The sequence below is a fragment of the Panthera leo genome, chromosome E1 (assembly GCF_018350215.1).
Source record: "Panthera leo isolate Ple1 chromosome E1, P.leo_Ple1_pat1.1, whole genome shotgun sequence".
In the NCBI taxonomy this organism is placed as follows: Eukaryota; Metazoa; Chordata; class Mammalia; order Carnivora; family Felidae; genus Panthera; species Panthera leo.
Window position 1 is genome coordinate 48,929,960 of NC_056692.1, and position 17,722 is coordinate 48,947,681.

General features: G+C 53.5%; 1 protein-coding gene across 1 annotated transcript in view; it reads left to right on the top strand.

The window, feature by feature from the left end:
- Window positions 1-17,578: 17,578 nt before the first annotated feature.
- The window catches only part of AXIN2 (axin 2), a 32,176-nt gene continuing 32,032 nt past the window's right edge, over window positions 17,579-17,722 (top strand). The window contains exon 1 of the mRNA XM_042916212.1: window positions 17,579-17,669. The gene's annotated coding sequence lies outside the window, so the exon portion shown is untranslated. The remainder of the gene's footprint in view (window positions 17,670-17,722) is intronic.

Sequence of the window (17,722 nt, forward strand, 5' to 3'; positions counted from 1 at the left end):
CAGTTACCGGAAGCCAGTAAGAGAGGTCTCCTCAGGAACTGAATTGGCTGGAACCTTGGTCGTGGATTTCCAGCCTCCAGAACTGTGAGGAAGAAATTCCTGTTGCGTAAACTGCCCAGTCTACGGAATTTTGTTATGATGGCCCGAGCAGACCAGGATACATAGGCACGGTCAATCCAAGTATATATATTTCCGAGTAATACCAAAGCACCTATCCTGGAATCCGGCACTGAGACCTGTTAGAAGTGTAATTGTTTTTAATGATGAAAGAAGGAATTAGAGCATTTCTGCCCATTAATTTTATCTACCTGTAATGACACCGTTACCATCCATTTGCTTTAGATTATCTTGGTCCAGCCTAGTGTGAAAATCAGTGGACTAGCTCCCTGATCCCTAAAGCTGGCCTTCTGCGTCTCCTGAGCCGAGCCCCGAAGCTCCCTAAGGATTCTGATGCAGGTGACAGGTGCGGCCTGTGGCCAAGGCCACATCTAAAACCAGACTAACAAACGCTCTTGCTCTATGATCCTGCTTTATTTATCTGTGGTGTTCCCCCCCTTCCTGTTTCATTTTTAAGTTTTATGTATTATTTGCATGTGATAGATTTCAATAGTGAGGCAGGTATCCCCAAAGCTGAGTAGTGTCAGTCCATCAGAGATGAAAGCGGGGAGAGAGAGGCCTGCAGAAGCCATTCTCAGCACCCCCAAGGCTGGGTGTGGACATCGGCTTCACCTTCCCGGGGGCCCAGAGTCACTGCTTCTCCCGGTTCTCTGGGGGTGGGCCAGAGGAGTGGGTGTGAACTTTCTCCATTCCGTCCTGAGTGGAGGGATTGGGTGAGAAGAGCCTGTTCCATCTGTATCCCCGGCCATAGAGCAGCCCTGACCGCCTCCTGGGGCCCGCGGGTCCCCTGGGGGCACCAACCACCCTTTCAGTGCCAGCACATTGGCCTTGGCTTGGCCACCCCTGCCAGCAGCCAGTTCAGCCCTTGCCAAGAACTCTTCGCTGTGGTCCCAGCACCAAGGATTTGTAATTGCTGGTGGACAGAGGCTGTGTGGCTCCCCTGTAGCTCTTCCTGGGCTTGTGGGGCTCCTTTCCTTCCAAGGGTATCAGCCCTTAACAAAGCAAGTCCTTCTCTGGTGCGTACGGAGGGTTCTCCCAGGGCCCGTGGAGGCAGAGACCCAGCGGTGCAAGAAACTTCCCCAGCCTTCCATGCAGAAAGCCTTTGGGGCTGGAGCAGAAGAGTTAAGTTCTGGGCTGAGGCTTCAGTGTTCAATTTCTTTATTTCCTGTTGATGACATTATTGCCTTCCTACAACCATTGACACATGTTGCTTTCATCTGTTTCATTTCAAGACATGAGTACATTCGCTGGAAACTATGCTTAATAGCTAAACTCAAAACATTTGGATTTCCTTTCCTTCTTGACTCTTTGCTGGTATGCCGCGTTCTCTGGTGGGTTGGTTTTTTGGGTGGTGGTGGCTTTTTTTTTTTTTTTTTTCCAGCCACCATTTTTAACCCAGCAAAGAGAAGCCGGTGGCTTCCTGGCCAAGTGGCTCATCCAGCCCCCTTGTTGTGGTGGTTAAACAGCACCTCCTCGCCTCCTCCTTTGCCCGGCTCCTCCCCTTGTCAGGGAGAGAACTGGCCCGTTTAACTATAGGATGGGCCTTGGGTTCTCCGGAAGGTTGCTGCTTCCTTGAGCTCCATGACTCATGGTTTGGACCTTCTGGAAGGAGCCTCCTGAGCAGAGAGGTGAGCTTCTCAGTCTGGACCCAAGGACCCTGGGGAAGCAACAGGCCTGGCTTGCCTGGGGGTGGGATCTGGACGAGCCTCCCTCTGGCTGGAAGCGATGGAAAGTGGCCGTTGGAAGCAGGCCAGCCTCATCTGGTTGGAATTGGGTTTGACATGTGTTTCTAAACCTGGTTGCAGCCACTCACCCTTCCCTGGGCCAGGACAGCATTGCGTGCTGACAGAGTCTGCGAAACGAGCAGTTGGTTGGCTCATGGAAGAATCTCGAAGGTGCCTGGCCTGGGGTGTCTGCCCTGTGCTCTGCATGCCCAGCCCCCACCAGTCTCTCCAGAGGCCCTCGGACCTCTTTCCGGTGGAGGCACAAGGAGAGGGAGAGGAGAGGCGGCCGCAGCCTAGTTCCCGAGGATGAAGGGAAGCCAGCGTTCACAGGACACCGACTGGCCACGTGGACCTTTACGCCCATTTTCTCATCTCAGCCTCCCTGTTAACAGTTCATTCCCATTTCACCGTTGAGAAAATTGAGGCACAGGAAGGGCAAAAGCTTTTGCCCAAACCGCACAGCTTTGAAGTGGTGAAACCAGGCCAGGAGCCCGGGGCTGGGGTGTCCCCAGTAGCTTTCATCTGGCTGCGTCATCCCTGCCTTCTCCCCTAGAAGCTCAGGGTGCTTGGAGAGCCCATACACCGCCCCTTCCCGTGTCGCCCAGCCAGGGCCTCACCTGCCCAGCAGTCGGCACTGCAAACAGGCAGGAAGGAGGTTCACAAAAGCTAATATAGGTGAACGTGGCCTTGTGCATTGTATCCAGGAGGAGAGAACGTTTGAGGCCGTTCTGCCGGCCCTTTCAAGTCAGCAGGTCTGGCCAAGAGTCTGAGATAGCAGGAAGTGTGGAGAACTAAAACTTCAAGGGGAGAAATGTTGGAGTGCAGGATTACAGGGCCAGGAGCTGATCACTCTTATCTGTTCAGACTTACTAACAAAAGTCCCCTCGTGGAGGAAATGGACCTCAGATTCTCAAAACCAGGTTCCACATTGTCTCCCATCTTCTTGTCCGGTATTTCCAGGCCGTTCGCTTTCTGGCTGGCGCGCGTGAGTGGCTGTGTAATGCAGTACAGATGAGGTATTGTGCGAACGCAGATTCACCGACTTACCTAAAACCGTGGTGGGCGCGAAACAAGCGATGCCAAGCTGCTTTTCAGAGATGACATTTCTGAGAGGGACAAGGCCCTCTGGGCCTGTCAGGTTGTCCCCAGCAGGCCCTGGCTGGGAGAGTCTGATGCCAAGGCCCCCAGCCGAAGATCTGCGTTGCCCAGCGTCCAAATGGCCTTGACGGGCCACTGTTCCGTAACCCTGGTGAAATGATGCGAAGCCAAGCTTATGTAAAATATTTGACTCAGTAGAAGGCACTCCAAAATGGCAGGGTCGCCGAGGATGCCACGGAACCCCTCTTTGGTAGTGAATTATTAAAAGGAATATAATGTCATTATAGACATTTTGGAAAATACAAAATAATAATATTCCATTTCAAGGACCAGAGAGGCGGTCAATTGACCCCAAGGGAAAATAGGGGTGCATTGCAAGAACAGGGCCTTCAGGATCCCTCAGGGCACGGCCCCAGCCTCTGCCCCTCATAACTTCAACACCTCCCAGGCCATGGCTACTGTTTCCCCAGCCTTGCTCTCGTTTTGTCTCCCTGCTCAAATTTCTGAGCTCAGGAGGCAAACTGAACAACCCAGCTCCTCTCTCTAGGCCTCACTACTCCAGTCAAGGGGCACTGGCTAGCCCGTGACGGGCCGCCCATGAGTGACATGGCCGCACACGGTTCAATCAGCTGTGCCCAGAAAGGGATAGGGTCACACGGCACAAAATGTCACCATCCAGGCCTGGCTGGGGGTGGCCGAGAACCTATAAAAAGCCAGAGAAAAGGGATCTGCAATCCTGCCATCTACTATTCAATTCATTTTTCTGTATGTTTTACCTAGTTGAATACATGTTTTATGCAACTTTTGCCTCTTGCTTTTTGGAGTTGATTTCACATGTCCTTCCAGTATCATTACAACCCCATTACCTTTTAAAAGTTCATATAATGTTCCTATACTGCCTGTGCCGTGGGTATGATTTACTTAATCGCTCCTCTTACATACATGGATTCCTATTGTTCTGCATAACCCTGAATGCTTCGGAATGCACAAGATGGCTTCCTGGACTCATCATTAATTCCAGGAGAGTTTGGGAAACTTGGTCCTTCCTCCCCAAACAGAGGCACAATGGCCCTTTGGAAGAGGCCACAGGGACAGAAGGAAGAAGCGGGTCCCAACCTGTCGGCGTCTGCTTGTATCCATGTTATATCATTCTTGAGTGCCGCACCTGTGATCAAGACCAAAGGTCACAGACCAGCACTTCTCCGCTCCCTCCAGGGAGCCCCCCACCTCCCCGAGCTGCACGTGCAGAAGAGGAGCGAGTAGGTGACGGTCTGCTGCCTTCTGAAGTCTTCGTTCCTCTTTACCCGATGAGCCTGGCCACAGCCCAGGTGAGGCTGTGCCTATCTCCTGTGGGTGCAACGTGCAGTGAGCAGGGAGAATGGAGTAGAAGAGTCTGGAATGAGGGGTGCCTGGGGGGCTCGGTCGGTTGAGCGTCCGACTTCGGCTCAGGTCACGATCTCGCGGTCCGTGAGTTCGAGCCCCGCGTTGGGCTCTGTGCTGACAGCTCAGAGCCTGGAGCCTGCTTCGGATTCTGTGCCTCCCTCTCTCACTCTCTGCCCCTCCCCCACCCATGCTCTGTCTGTCTGTCTCTCTCTCTCTGGGAGAAATAAATAAACTTAAAAAAATTTATTATTTTTTTTTTAAAAGAAGAGTCTGGAATGGAAGAGTCAGAGACGCTGGTATCCAAGCCCTTCCTTGTGCAGGTGAGAACCCTGCACTGCCCAGAGTGACCTGGGCCACTGAGCAAGTTGGAGCCAGGACTGAGATGTAGGTGTGGGCGCTGGCCCCTAACCCTCCCTGATTATGTGCTTGATCAGCAAGAACACAGAGCCAACTGGAAATGCAATAAAACGCCTCTTCAGTGTGATGGCTATTGTTCTTAAAACTAGCGGGTCAGACTAGATGCCATCAGATACTTAGGCCTATGGGAGCCGACACCTGTCATTCAGAGAATGGGAAGCTAACACGGGACAAGAGTTTTTATGAGAAAACTCCATCGGCTAAAGCACCAGGCAAGTGCCCAGTAGCACAGCCCTCACGTCTGTCCTCAAGGGATGTTTACGGGGCGCCTCCTTCCAGCTGGGTGCTTCCACTGCCCCCAGGAGGGTATCTAAGCAAGTGGAGATGGACATCTTACAAGGCAATGGCAATGGCCTTGGGGTAAAAGGGCTGGGAGGAATCAAGGAACCAACCCAGAGCCTTGTTCTTTCCCAAATGCACTGTGTGACTGCCGTGTGACCTTCACTGAGCGTCTGGAGCCCCCTAGATGGGCTAGCTTCATGGGCAGGTGATCAGTGCAGACACACAGTCCCCATGCTCAGAGGCGCCATGGTGGCGCCATCTTGAAGTACCTGATGTTGGACAGGGGGCCTGCATTCAGTGTTTTTAGGCTGTGTCCTGCCCCCAGGCCTGTGTTTCCTGTGAAATAGATTGATAATAGTAGTGTCTGCCACAGGGAGTGGTTGGGCAGGGGAGTTGATGAGATGACCTCTTCTCAGAGAGCCTGGCCCACAGGAGGTGCCTCCTAGCCTCAGCCACTTTGCTACTGTTATTACCCCAAACCCTCTACAGCCTGCCTCTTGCCCTCCCGGTGTTTCCCGTCCCCTCGGAGGACTTCTCCTCAATCTCCTCTGTCTCTCTCTGTGGACTCTGACCCAAGGACTCAAATATGTGGGGCGCAAGGACCAGACTTGGAAATCACAGCAGTCTTCTCGGGGCCCTTGAAGCCCTTATCAGAAAGGAAACTGCTAACGACTCTGTCTCTGGTTTATGGCAGCTCGCTCTGTTTATGGCCCTTTTACTGCCCTGGGCCCTGGGGGTTCAGACAGAGCCGCTCTTTGTGACGGAAGATGGCACCAAGGAGGGAGCCACAGACCCACCTTCCCTCTGGGCCGCAGGCCTTGGATTCCCTGCAGCCTGGGCAGGGTCAGCCAGGAAAGGTCTATAGTAATGTCTGACTGGGCCCGGAAGCCACGAGTACAGGACTGAGTGTGATCATCCTGCCCAGGTCTCTGGGGTCAGCTTCCTGGACTGGACAGATGGTACCATTAACAGCAAACAGCGGTCACTCTGCTCTCTCCATGCCAGCGACTATGGCTGGCACTTTGCGCATATTATCTCGATTCCCACAGCCTCTGGGGCCTGTTAGCTCGGGACTGGTAAGTGGGAAACATTAAAAAAAAAAAAAAAAAAGATAGCTTGAAAATTATTTCAGTCATAAACAACCCTTAAAAGTGGTTCTTTATCCTTAGCTCTCTTTTATGGATGAGGAAATCAAGGCTTCAAAGGATATGTAACTTCTGAAAAGGATATACAACTTATTCCAGGTCAGTGGTGGGGTGCGGACTTGAAACTTGATGTTTGTCCAACTCCTGAGTCCAAAGGATTGTATTGCTTCTCATTCATTAATTCCCCTGCTCCTTCCTTCATTATACTTGGCTGGATGAGGAAGTGGTAGGCTTGGTCCCAGCCACTGATAGCTCTGTGCAGGTCGGGTTGTTCAGATAAGCTTCCCTGGGCGAGTCTGGCACCTTATATATGCAAGACAAGCATATATGCAAGGCCAGCCCAGGCCTCGTGCAGAAGGGTGGGAAAAGATATTTCTGGGGTGCGAGTAGCTGTAACTTCCTGCCTCTGTGTGTCTCTCTTTTGTCCCCTTCCCCCGTCAGCCTTGGGTGCCCTGAATGAGACCCACCTCAAAGAGTACGTTTAGAGAGAAAACAACTTCCAAGTTGGGTATTGACGTTCGGGCGGGGGGTGCTACTAAAGAGCACCCCCTTTCCCTGCTCCAGGGGAGGGCTGAATGAGAGAAGACACAGGCGTCAGGCAGGTGGAGTCACGTAGGTCAAGGTTGCTGCCGATCGAGTAAATGCCCGGCAGGAAGCAGTAATCGCCGGCTCCCTGGAGCTGGATTCCAAATTACACACGCTCACTTGACACTGGTTTGGAGAGAAAACTCGGGGTCTTCCCGGTGGGGTCTGCCTGTGGAACTTAGGCCCTGGGGGGGCAGACGGAGATGGGGAGACGGCAGGCCAACTCCAAGGAGGGATGGGCAGAGTTATATACACCCTGGTTAGTGTCCTCCTCTCCTGGGGCCAGGGGTCCCTCCCTCGCCTGGGGACTACAGGAGTGGGAGGAGGCATGCTCGTGTGCGGGGCCAGTGGGGGAGACCTAGCCCCCCAGCCCCCCGGCTGACCAGCAAAGGATGGAGCAGTCCTGTGTCCACGAAGGGTGGTCGGAAGACGTGGTCAAGGAAGAGATGTGCCCACTTTACTGAAAGTGGACAAGGCCAAGTAGTGAAGGGCCAGCAGGAAAGCCCCAAAGTGTTTCCATTGCCCTTCCCTGCCCCCACACATTCATCCAGCCTCAGGAAACAAGGCCTAGGAACCCCGTGCTGAGTGCACTGTACCTAGTAAGCTCATCCAGGCTCCTTCGTGGGCCACCAGGGGGGGACCAAACTCACCTCTCCCTCTCCGCCTCCCCTCCTACTGCCTTCAGCACTGAACGCCTGCTCTGCGGGGCACTGTGTGCTGGGGAGACACAAGGGGACTCGCTCGCCCCTTCAGTGTCGTGTGATGAATCCCTGCCGAGGGGGCTCTGGGAGCCGTGGGTAAGTTGCCTCCGGGACACTGTAGATCCGTGCCAGGCACACACAGCGTGAGGATAGCCCAGGTAGGGCAAAGGGTACAGGACAGCATGTTAGGCGAGCATTGAGTCAGCGTGCAGAGCGCCAGAGGGGCGGAGAGGTTCCGGGAGAGGCTCCTTCTTGGACTCTTGTCATCCCCTGAACCTCTCGTCTGCCCCGGGGTGGCGGGGCAGGGGGTGGGGGGGCGCCCGACATCACGGCAACACCAAGGTCACAGCTGGCTGCATCTCAGAGACACACAGAAGCCTCGTTGGTGAGCAAGACGGGCCCGTACCCCCACACACCAGCACTTTAGGAACCCCCTGGCCAGCAACAGAAAACGCACCCTGGCAGGAAGGCTTGACATGTCTGTGGCCGTCTAACACTCGCCCGGAGGACTGTCTTTGAACAAGCTTTCCTTCGACGCAGAGTAAGAATAAGGGATGGAATCCATAGAGAAAAGGATCGTTGAAACGCAGCACCTTGCAGGATTTACAAAGAGAGGAACAAATGTGCCGGGGGGAAGGCATCGCCAACTTGGTGGTCACATCCAGATCATTAAAAAATTGTTGAAACAAAAAGAGAACCAGCACACCGTGGTGTATGCCTGTTGCCAATTGGGCGAAGCTCCGTGGAAGGCTCTGAGGGAGGGGTAGCTGCTGGGAGGTTTGAGGACAAGTAGGGCCAGGGGTGGGCACACCCTTCTCTTGACCTCACCCCCTGGGGGCCCACCTCACGGCCCTTGGGAGGAACAGCAGAATCATAAAACGCACCAAGGCCGTTCATGTGGGAGCCCGGGGAAGGCATGGAGGGTGGAAGGTGGTGGTGATAGGAGGCAGCACGGCCGGGGGTGCCAATGCTGGACAAGGGTTCATGCCCTGAAGACGAAACGGCTGGCCCACTGTCATGGCCGCAAAGCTTGGGGGTGCTTTCGAGAAGACCCGCATGAAGTTAGCTGGCTGCAGCCATTAATTACCCCTCGTTGAGGACTGGGGTGAGCACAGAGAAGACAAAACGTGTGCCAAGACCTCAGCTGGCCTTGGCAAACCGTCCGTCCCAGAAGGCTGAGCACCAGCATCTTCCAGAAGTGGAACTTACTGGCTAGAACGTTTCCCCTCAGGCTCCATCTGAAACCTGCCATTACTTTATTCCCGTTTTCTAGTTAAGGGAAGGGAGTCTCAAAGAGCCCAAAAGACTTGCAGGGTGTCCTTAGCGGGGGAGCCAGGCCCCAGTCTGGGTTGTTCTCTTAGTTTTTTCCCCAAGACGGTTAATCCTTGCTCGAGGGTCAGCAGGGGGGGTTCCAGCCACTGTACTGCATCATCTCATTTGATCTTCAACCCCCAAGCCAGGCACCGCCATTCTTCCTAATTTATACTTGGGGGAACTGAGGCACAGAGAAAGGACAGACTCTCTCTGTAGGGGGCCGGCCATCCCTTCTCAGAGCCTGGATTCTGGGCTCTTCCTCCCACCAGGCTTTCCCGTCCCAGGTGGTCAGAGCCCCCACTTGAGCCCTCCCACCCCAGTAGATCTCTTCCTCCCCACCTTCCCCCTGACAGCTAGCTGCAGAGGTCAGGTACTCTGGCTTTTGAATCCACGTTGGGGCCCTAGTGCCCATGGCATTGGACTCCCACCTTCCTCTTCCCTCCGGAGAAAAGGTCCCTTCTTCTGGAGCTGAGCAGTGTCCCAAGTGCACACCAGGCCCTCCATTGTCTTGTAGAGTGTAAGGTTGACACCTTTTCACAGGGGAATTCAGAGCAGGGACCCCCTGGGGAGGCTGGAGTGGGGGAAGCGGCCTTTGTCGGGGTAGAAAAGGTTAAAGCTGGGATGGGGGTTGGGAAGGTCATGTCTGTTACTGAAAAGCCAAGTTGAAGCAGCTGCTAGACCCACAGGAAGTGGGTGGTCACCTAAGAAAGCCGAGCAGGGGGCGGAGTGGGGGTGGGGGGGGAAGCTGGCGGCCATTGGGCGCCCGCGCCCTTTCTGGGTGGCAGAACTTCTAGGTCTTGACCTCTGGAAGCTGTCCTGCACCTGGGGCTCCTCCAGGGCTCCCTCTGAGCAGCCACCAGGAAGGCACTCCACTCGGCAGGCAGCTGTCTCACACCTGCCCTTCACACCTGGCTCACTGCTCTCCTCTGACCTTGGCGTTGAGAAAGGGAGGAGGAGGAAGCCCCTTACTCACCCACTTCTTGTGACCCCAAAGTCAGGCAACCGGATTTCGATTATTCCTTTATTTCTGAATTAATGGATTGATGCAAAAAGTTGTACCCAGGGAGATACACTTGACGCATTAAACCAATTGACCTTGAGAAAGGTATTTAATTCTGCAAAAAAGAAATACTCATCAGTTCAGGGAGAGAGGAAATGGTATTTTCAGCTTAAAAGACTGGCCTTCCCATCAGGGCATCTGTTGAAGTTCGTGGCATCACGAAGAACTCCAGTCTTCTTTGTCTGGAGAGCCGGGCTGGTTCAAGGCGGACTTTTTCCACTTAATTTTTCCCCCTAACATCCCCCAAGTGTGGGGGTGATTCGTTGAGATTATCAAGACAGATTTTGTGGTTTCAATGATTACTGTATCTTTTTTCTACACTCAAAATTTATTGGGGCAATTTTAATGCACAGAGCATTAGTAATAGGAGGAGAGGCTCACTCCGCACATTTTAATTTGGGGATGTGACTCGCGTTTTTGCTAAGAAAACCATTAAATACGTTCAGCCCATCCCTGATGTGCAGTCAGTGATCACATCCACAAAACAAAAACAATAAAGACGTCTCCAGAGTTACTCTGGGCCACCCCAGTCAGGAGTTTACTCCCCTGCATCTAAGTTCCTGGATAGGAATTCTGAAGATTCCTTTACAAATGTCTTACAGAGAATGAACCCCAGCCCCTGCTACTTTGGGTGACACATTTTAATCCCAAAGATATCCTCATTTGCGTCTTTCTTCCAGGTTCCCTACTGCTCCAAGGGGAAAGATTCCTTTCCCTCCTCTAAATCTGAAGCAATAAATGAACAAATAATATTCCTATTTACCTTCTAGATAGACAAATAAGTTCTGTCTTTCCATGGGGGAGAACCCTGATAACTTGGGAAAGGTGGCAGCAAAGTCAACGTTTTTGGGTGTGATCAAATGTCACTGGCCTGTAACTCAGTAAAATCTCAAAACGATTTTGGTTTTTCGTGTCGCAACCTATTTGGGGAAATTGGATATGTTTTTACAGAAACATCCAGTAACCTTGGAAGAACTTCAAACGTTGTAATTATTGCCGGTTTACGCTCTTCGCCATTCCCCATCAATGTGCTGTTATATAAGTGCAGAAAAGACCCCTGGGACCCCCACGTATTGCAAGTTGGTTCTCAGCATCAGCAGTGTGAGTTGACAGGGCAAAAGTCTCACCCACAGGCCTGCCACTCCCCTTCTGAAAGGACGCATCTCAATTTGTGGGTCCAGAATCTGGGCTTAGCTGGCGCCTCTGGCTCAAGGTGGGTTCATGCAGTTGCAGGCAAGCTATCAGCTGGCCTCCACGGGGCTCCAGGCTTGGCTGGGTAGGAATCACCTTCCGGGATCCCTCCCTCCATTGGTGGAAGCCTTGTCCCTGGCCCCCTGGGCCTCTCCCTTCCACAGGGCTGCCTCACGAGCCTAAAAAAGCACCTAAAATAAAAGTCACCATCTTTTTATAATCCAGTCTCAAAAGGGACGTCCTGTCCTGTCTGCCGTATTCCGTTCGTGAGGTGCAAATCACTAAGCCCCACCGCGTTCAAGGGAGGGAATGACACAGGGCAGGGTACAGGACACAGGGATCTTTGAGGGCCACTTAGAGGACACCAACCGCAATTCCCCAAGCACAGCAACTAAAGGCTTGCCCCCGGTTGGGGGGGACTTTGTGACCCAGCTCCGGGACCCAGGCTGGCATCCGTGCTGGTTGGCCCACGCGTGTGGTGCACCAGTTCAATATTTCACCTATCACCTGTGTCCACAACGCGTTCGGCCATGGACTGGGTTGAGGGAGAAAGGTATCAAAAGACAGGGCCCCTTCTTCAGAGTCCCCGGGTGAATGGCTGGTAAAGAGAAGTAGGTCAGCAGAGGTGTTTTGCTAGAGGTGAGGCCCTGGTGCCCTGGAAAGATAGAAGAGAGGAGCCTCTCCCAGTCTTGGGGGGACGCGGCAGGGGAGGGATTGAGGAAGCCGAAGAGGGTGGCCTGCTGGCCAAGGGAATCTCTCAAGTTCAAAAGCACGAAGGAATAGCAGATGGGAGTCACCATGCAGGACCGCCCTTGGCAGGGGCTTGGGAGCCAGAGGCAGCAGGAGACGGAGCCTGAGATTGGCCAGGGCCAACCACCTTGGGCACCGTACAGCCGGCTGTGTGTGGGCCTGGCCCGGAGGCCGCATGTGGCCAAGAGAGGATTTGAAGCTGGGAATGATATGGTCAATCTTGGAGTGCAGAATGCTCTCTCTATGGTGGCAACATGTCGGGGACCCAGGGGCAGGGGCTATATACACTGCAGTCCGGGAGAACAGAATGTTGCTGTTCCCGACAAGAGAGAAGAGCCGGAGCTCGGCGGGTGGTTGTGGACATGGAGGGAAGGCGGTGATTTTAGGAGATGTTTCAGAGGCAGAATCAACCGAGCCGGGTGACTGAATGGGGATGGATGAGGGAAAGGAAGGATCTAGAAATGGCCCAGGTTTCTAACTAAGGCAGCGGGGCCTGGTGAGGTCGCTGCCTGCCAGGAGGATGGCTGGTTTCACCAGGGACTAAGTAGGTTCCCTTTTAAGATGCGAAATGTGAGATAGCTGTGCCCCTCCCCCCCTCCAAGGTGAGGCTGATGAGGGAGGTAGTGAGAGAGGGCAGGGCTGCAAGCCTCTAGGGAATGGGGCTTGGAAGGCTGGGTGGGGCAGGAAATGGCCCAGAAACCATTTCACGGGGAAGGAACCAGAGGAAGAGCAGGGTGTTAGGGCTGGGGAGGAGTGCGGAGCAGTGTGAGATACAGGTGTTCCTGGTAAGAAAGTCCTGACAGATACGGGAGAGGCTTGAACTACAGCGAGAAGAAGGAGCCAGGCTGCTGCTTAAGTACAGCCCCAGCCAGAGCAAAACGGGCCCATGGGATTTACCAATCAGGATGGTTTTTAAGTGGCTGAAAGTGATTTTCAAGGAGGGAAAGACAATTGAGGGTTGAGGAGACAATGAGAGAGGAGGAAGTGTAGACAGCAAGTGTAGACTCCTCGTTTGCCAGCATATTTCCGGAGCACCAGCCAGGTGCTAGCGAAGTGTGGGATGCGCGGTGTAGGCAGCATCCAAGGCAGTTTGCATAATCAAGTGGCATGTTGAGAACTTGACCTGGGGAAGGTTCTTTCATGGGGAGCGAATATCCAGAACCATTCTAGGTGTGCTGGGGCGGCCTGGGACTCTGCCAAGCATCCTTTCCTCCCACCACCCCCCCCCCCCACTTGCTGTGGCCAATCCCCTGGAGGCAGAGAAAGCAGGCCATCAGCTTGTGGGAATGTTCCAAGCAAATCAAGACACTGACACGACATGAAAGAATAAAGGAACGGATTCCAAGCTTGGCAGATCCTCACTTTCCAGAAGTTGCTTCAAATGAGCAGGATGAGACATCAGGAGCAGAAAGCAAGGTCTATGGAGAGAGCTTGGCATCACAGACCTATTTATAGCAACGTTTCCCATGCTGCCGCTTGGGTGGTACTTCAGAGATCCTTTTCCTACCTCTTCCTCGCGTCCTTTCCTGAAAACCACCTTTTTCGTGTGTGTCCACTTGACGCTATGGAGAAGAAAATTTCAAAACTCAGAACCTCTTTCTGGATTTGTGTTCGTACTGATGGTCTCCTCTGGCTACAAGCTCAGGCCAACTCTTAAAAGATGCTGAATGGCGAGATGCCAGAAGCCCGGCAGTTTGTAGCTCCATTTATAATAACTATTAAAGGCCCTTGGAAGTAAGTCAGATTAGGAAGTTTTACATTATTAGCTCTGTTTTCAATTTAACATTTAAATGATGTGTTTCTATTAATTTTATTAACGAATAAGTTTCCCTGACACTTCTACGGACACGATTTCTTCGAGAACCCTCCCCTTTTCTCTTGTGGCTTCAAAATTTCCACCTGGGCCTCCCAGTCCCCCCTCCGCTAAGGGGAGAAGAAGTAGGAAGGGGGAAGGGTGGGAAGTTGGGTTGGCCTTTTCCTCTTCTCTTCTTCCTCTTGGGCTCTGTTAGAGTCAGTTTTCCCTTAGGTGAACCAGCCCCCCCACCCCCCGATGCCCCCGGAAACACCTGCCACCTTAAGAGACTTCGTGGAATAGCCTAGCTCCTGGCGGTGCGGGAGGTGGGGGCGGGGGGGCGGAGATGGTCCACAAACAGGGGCAGAAGGAAGTGTACTCCAAATTTCAGGCTGAAGCCCTGGGGTGATTCTTTTAGCAAAACATCTCAAAACATGTTTATTAGTCAGGGACTTGAGAAACTCAGGGCCCCCCCCTCTTAGCCAGCCCTCCCCGGGGTCTCCTCCCGGGAGGATGGACCAGGAGTCAGAACCCTCACAAGGTGTCAGCTCAGCTCCAGCATGGGCGGAGTGATCCTGGGAAAAATCTCTTCACCTCTTCCTAGCTTGAGTTCCCCACCTCAAAATGTGGATTGGATCAGATAACACTTTAAGTGGCCCCTGGCTAGAAAATTAGGATGTTTCTTTGGGGGGTACAGGAGAGGACTGTTTCTGAGAGACGGCAGAGGCACAGCCCCCTTTCCCTCTCCGCCTGCTCCTCTCTGCAGGGAGGATGGCAGGGTGGGCTCACCTCTGTAGGACCTCCTTGGTAGCATCCAGCCCCCCGCCCCCAACCCCGGGCATGACTCCTGACTGGAGGGCATCTTTGCTTTGGAGACAGAGAGTTTCTTCCCAGGCTGTTGGGGGGCCAGTTCAGAGTGCCTACTGTGTGTCAAACATCTTGCTGGACACGTATCTTCTTGCTTATCCTCATAATGGCATTCGGAGATGTTTCCTCCACTCTACAGATGAACACACAGAGACTCAGAACGACTCGGTAACCTGCGGTCTTAGGAAAGGTTACCTCTGCCTGTCTCCGCCTCCCTCCTTAATCAGAGGTACGTTGTCCAAGGTGGCACTTTTCCAAAGAAAGAAGGCAAAGTCTCTGAATCTTAGAAAACCGTGTCCTCCGAAGTCTCAACTGGTGTGACTTCCACTCCAGAAGGGTTTCTGGGGGGCCGACTAAAGTTTGGAGATCTGGCCAGATGCTTCCCAGGGAGTCCTGAGTCCTTGTTTTCTGGGATTCTAGGATTTCAACCCAATACACAATTCCAGAAAAGAATTATACTCTCTGCTTTATTAAACTTGTCTGCACTTAGGCAAAGTAGGTGGTTTATCCTCTGTAGGGTTTTTCTTTAAAGGAGGGGGGAAAGTGAGCATGTGCAGAAATCCATCACCTTGCTTTCCAGTTTCCAGGCAACTGTGCAGGATTACAACAAGTCACATGATATCCCTGCTGCCAGGGAGAAGGGGAAAATGGAAAACTGTGCTATCTTGAGAAAGGGGCTGGGTATAAGCAGAGGACTTTGGATTCTCTTCCGGAAATATTATCAACAAGTAGTCAAAGACCCGGAGGCTTGAGAGGGCTCGTGGCTTCTCAGCACTCGGCCCGGCCTCCTACTGAATGGGAAATGTACCACCAGATCTGAAGTCAAGGGGGAAGGAGAAAGGGCAGGGGTGAGATGGAGGGGGAGTCATTGGGCCAAGGTGACCAAGCACCTGTTCTGGAAATCAGGCTCTCAGAGGGGTCATTAAGGAGAAGATCCAAACTACACCAGGCCTTGTGTCTGTGTCCCCCATCCCCATTCCCTCCTTCCGGCTGCCGCAGCGCCGGGATAATGAGGGAGCAGGAGAATCTTCCGTTGAAGCAGAGCCTGCGATGATGAAGGCTGGCTGGGGGGCAGCGAAGGGTCAGTGGGGACAGCTGGGAGGGGAGGAAAACCACCCATGAAGACCAAGTTTCCACTTCCTTTTTTAAAGCCTCCTCTTTCTGATCATTGTTTATTTTGATTTTGGGTGTTTTGCTTTTTCTATCTCCCCTCCCCCACATGGTGTGTGTGTGTGTGTGTGTGTGTGTGTGTGTGTGTGTGTGTGCACGCGCATGCTACTGTTGTTTACGTTGTAGACACTGCCGTGGCAATTTACTCCCCTCTGTATACAACTTCTGTTCCTGTAATGACACCCTCTGTGGCCTAAATACTCCCTGGAACCACAGGGACGGCTTTGCCCCCAGCTGTCGTGGGGTCGCCAAAGCGGGTGGGTGTGCCCTTGGCCATAGGTCCCACGCACCAGCATACCGGAAGGCCAGGCTCTTAGACGGAGCCGACCTGAAGGGGACTGGCTGCCAGGCTCCTCACACCCAGCAGTTGACCCAAGGCAAAGATGAGTCATCCGGCCACACTGTAGCCCCAGCCTTCCCGGTTTGCCCTGAGGTAGCCATAATCCGTAGCCTGGACTGTTGGCTGGCTGTCAGCCTGGCTGCCTGGGGAGGTGAGCCATGGACACAGAAGGGCAGGTATTGGGAAGGGAAATGTCACCCGCCTGGGCTCTCGGGAGCGAAAAAGTCTGGCAGCGTGGTCTGCAAAGGCCTCTAGTCCCTTGTTGCAGCCCCACCGGCTGGGGGCAGCAGGGCACAGCCCCCCACTGCTTATTCTTTTCCGGCACATCATGGGTGTTTCACCATCCTTCTCTTTTCCTACAGAAGCCTAACGAGACCCATTTCTTGCATCTTTCAAAGTTCCGAAGGTCTCATGATAGGCTACAGGCCCTTCTGCATTGAAAAGCGTTGTCATCCATTAATTCAACAAAAAAAGTAAATAAGAAAGTGAGTAGAGCTGGGGACCCCAAGCCTGGCCCAGTGTCTGCGCTGGGCTTCCCTTTTCACTTATTGAAACAATTTGACACCTTTAAGATTTTCAAGTTAATAGCGCATCATATGAGGGACCATTCTATAGCAATAGACGTTCTAGGTTTGTGGCCTGTTTTCTTGTTACATTAAGTGAGAAGAGACGGTTGTGCCTCATCAACATTACTGGCGGCATGTGGGGAGGTGACATTCAAAGGTGACAGTGGGTGAGGAGTTTTCAATACATCCACACTGCAGATCAAGGAGAAAAAAGACATTCCATGTCTGTTTAATACGTAACATATGGCAGCATAGGCGACGCCGGCAAAAGCGCGTTGGGAATGCGGTTGTTACAGAAAGATGTTCTCTGCGCGCCCAAGAAGGGTTCTGGCGGCCAGGTTGGTAAGTTGGGAGTTAAATCTTCAGGGAACTGAGGCATGCTCCCTAACGAGGTGTCAGAGCCCATCTCCAGCACTCAGGCCTGTGCTGGCAGATTCACACCCCCCATCTTCACACATCCACAAACGCACCACACTCAGAAAAACGCGCGCAAGGGCACACACATGCCTTCCGCGTCCAGGCCCGCGTTCGCCCTATGACACTTGGCCAATCGATCCCAGGACTGGAACTCCCTTTACAAGATCCTGGCAGCCCAAATTCCCAGGGAAACTTGAATAGAGGTGGAAAAGTGTTTGATGATAGAAAAAAAAAAAAAAATCTGCTTGCTTGCAGTTCTTGCGACGGCCAGAATGCTACAATAAACTGTTGCTTTCCAGAGCTGGGGAGGGCGAGGGCAGGCAGGGGGAGGAAGCTGGAGCAAAGAGGCCGGAGAACTTGAAAGACGGAGTTGGAACTCCGGCTGAGAGCGCCCCCGGGGCGGCGGGGGCCTCGCAGGGGGGTGGAGGAGGACCCTGGAAGAGTTAACGCGGGAGACAGGCGTGCGGCGGGGGCGGGCCGGGCCGGGCCGTGCCGGCGCGGGGCGCTGTCCCTTTAAGGCGGGCGGCGCGGGCCGGCCGAGCGCGGCTGTGATTGGCGCGGCGGGATCACTAGCTCCCCAAGCCCGGCCCGGGGGAGTCGGCTGGAGCCGGCTGCGCTTTGATAAGGTCCTGGCAACTCAGTAACAACCCGAGAGCCGGGAAATAAAAATAACCCTTCACAGCAATGGACTTCGCGGCCGCCCGGCGTCCGAGGCGCCCGTCTCCCCCGCGGAAAGCCCTGCTGTAAAAGGTGGGGGTGGAGGCGCGGCCCCAGCGGAGCCGCTTCAAAGAAAGCCCCCCTTG